The sequence below is a fragment of the Chiloscyllium plagiosum genome, chromosome 27, assembly GCF_004010195.1.
Source record: "Chiloscyllium plagiosum isolate BGI_BamShark_2017 chromosome 27, ASM401019v2, whole genome shotgun sequence".
Classification (NCBI taxonomy): domain Eukaryota; kingdom Metazoa; phylum Chordata; class Chondrichthyes; order Orectolobiformes; family Hemiscylliidae; genus Chiloscyllium; species Chiloscyllium plagiosum.
The window spans coordinates 13,141,858-13,145,134 of NC_057736.1; positions in this window are offsets into that span (position 1 = coordinate 13,141,858).

Genomic DNA, 3,277 nt, shown 5'->3' on the forward strand with positions numbered 1-3,277 from the left:
ACATTCGCCTGTACCCATATTTTAGTTTTTGCTGCTGTTTACCTATTATTTACTTAACTGTGCTACTTAACTATGTGATCTGCCTGTTCTGCTCGCAAGACAAAGTTTTTCACTGTGCTTCGGTATGTGATAATAAATTCAATTCAATTCAGATGCCTTTTAAATGTTGCAATTGTAATAGCCTCCACCACTTCCTCTGGCAGCCCATTCCACAACGCACCACCCTCTGTGTGAAAAAGTTTCCCCTTAGATCTCTTTTATATCCTTCCCCTCTCACTCTAAACCTATGCCCTCTAGTACTGGACTCCCCTGCCTCAGGGAAAAGACCTCCCCTCATGATTTTATAAACCTCTATAAGGTCACCCTTCAGCCTCTGATGCTCCAGGGAAAACAGCCCTAGCCTATTCAACCTTTCCTTATAGTTTAATCCGCTACCCCGGCAACATCCTTGTAAATCTTTTCTGAACCCTTTCAAGTTTCACAACATCCTTTCAATAGGAAGGAGACCAGAATTGCATGCAATATTCAAAAGTGGCCTAACCAATGCTCTGTACAGATGCAAAATGACCTCCCAACTCCTGTACTCAATACTCTGACCAATAAAGGAAAGCATACCAAACGCCTTCTTCACTAAACTATCTACCTGCAACTCTACTTTCAAGGAGCTATGAACCTGCACTGCAAGGTCTCTTTGTTCAGCAATATTCCCAAGGACCTTACCATTAAGTGTATAAGTCCTACTAAGATTTGCTTTCCCAAAATGCAGCACCTCCCATTTATCTAAATTAAATTCCATCTGCCACTCATCAGCCAATTGGCTCATCTGATCAAGATCCCATTATAATCTGAGGTAACCACCTTCGCTGTCCACTACACCTCCAATTTTGGTGTGATCTGCAAACTTACTAACTATACCTCTTAAGCTCACATCCAAACCATTTATATAAATGATGAAAAGTAGTGGACCCAGCACTGGTCTTTGTGGGACTCCACTCGTCATAGGCCACAAATTTGAAAAACAACCCTCCACCACCATCCTCTATCTTCTACCTTTGAGCCAGTTCTGTATCCATCACTTGGATACAGAAATTAAATTCCATCTGCCACTCATCATACTAGTTCTCCCTGTATTCCTTGAGATCTAACCTTGCTAACCAGTCTCCCATGTGGAACCCCGTTGAACGTCTTACTGAAGTCCATATAGATCATGTCTACTGCTCTGCCCTCATCATTTCCAGGCTCACCTTTACCTAGTCCTTTGTCTCTCCAACTGCTTTTCTCTCTCCCCAGATGAGCTGAGTTTTTCCAGCAATTTCTGTATTTGTTTCTAATTTCCAGCATCCACAGTTCTGATGGATTTTTGTTTGCAATTTCCACCTAACTATTGCAACTTCAATATGGATTTGCTCTTTTCCCACTTCATCGTTGGCAATAGAAATTTCAGAAGACTACTGAACTCTAATTAGAAAGATTGGACATAAATGATTTCCATTGGAGAAGGTAGCCTTTTGTTTTAAACCTTTGCCATGCCAGTTTTCTTCTGATCATCCAAACTTCCATCAGTTTCTCTTTATAGGTGTATTTCATTTTAAAGTTGTGTTTTTTTCATTATCTATCATTCAAACAGAAGTTACTGTGATTTGTAATGACCGGAAAGATGGACATTCTTTTTGAATTTTTTTCCTCATGTTCAGGAACTGTACAAGGCTGATTTCCCAAAGACAATCGGAGGGATGCCTTCTTGTGCCTGAAGATAGTTGTTTAAAGTGAACCAAAGGTACTGGAGCAAATCAAAATGTCTTCATCATAAATACATTGGGATTTTTGCTAAAAGCATCACATTATTGTTATCAAACTTGTGATGCTGAGTTTAGAGCAGTTGCACTGATGGATATGTGCATAATCTGGTTACCAGCATGCAACTAGGTATCTTACAAAGACTTGAGATGTTAGGTATTTTCAAAATGTGACTATGAGAAGGCTTATGTGTTACATTTTGAACATGTGACCTACTGAGGTATGAATCTTAGAAGCACAGAATAAAAGCCATTCAGTTAATCATATCTTTGCAGGCTGAAAAATAATTATCCAGTGTAATCCCATTTTCTTGCTTCCAGAATGTAAGTGTTGATATGTTCACAAATAACTAGTAGATGCCACTATTGTTTCTCTTCATGATCAACAGGCTAGCAGTCCAATTTAAGATCTGTTTTGCAACTACAGCATCACAGTCAGTCAAAACACGAAAGACCAATTCAGTTCATGCCAGTTCTGTACAGCAATTCACTCAGTCCAATTCCCATGATCATTTCCCTTATCTTACAAGTTTATTTCCCTTAAATGGCAATTCAACCCCCTTTAAAAATCATTGCCACTTTCCACTTCCACCCTCATAGGCAGCGAGTGCAAGGTCATTACTACTTCCTACATTAAAACATTTCCTCATATCTAACCTGTTTCTCTTCCCACAGATGCTGTCAACCAGCTGAGTACTCCAGCATTTTCTATTTTTTTCAGATTTCTATCACCTGTAGCAATTGCTTTTATTATGAAGTCCAGCCCACTGTGTTCCTGCCAGACATAGTGTATGCTTATAGTATTTTTTAAAAAGAGAACTGGGCTTTTCACAATAGACTCACACCAAGCCTGCACTTGGAATGGGCTACATGACAGGAATATCAGTGTTACTACTGCAGCATTCCTTGATACAGTCCAGTATAGAACTACCAGGCAGTAAGGCTCTTTCTTTTCTCTAATTTGGCTCAGTCTCTGAACAATACCACCTATTTAGGACAGTTTTCTACTATGCACACTAGGAACAGAATTAAGACACTACAACTCATTTCAGATATATCCTTACAATAATCAGGCAGTAGCCTGGATATTTGTTAATTTAAAATGCAACTTTAGATTTCATGTGACAAATCAATGTTCTAACTCAATATATCTTATGGTTCAGGAATAGGATACTGATTAAGGATGATCAGCCATGATCATATTGAATGGTGGTGCAGGCTCGAAGGGCAGAATGGCCTACTCCTGCACCTATTGTCTATTGTTCTTTTCTCCCTCACTTACCTGATATTTTCTGATTTGTACAACTGCAATTAAACAAAGTGCTCCTGACTTTTATAGATTAATACAAAGGGCAAAAACATAGTAGAAGCATACTAAAATAGTTTGTTCCGTAATTAACAGTACCATTTATTGTTTGGTACAATTGCTTTACTGTAATTGATAAACATTAATAAGATCAAGGATATCAAAATAAAATGAA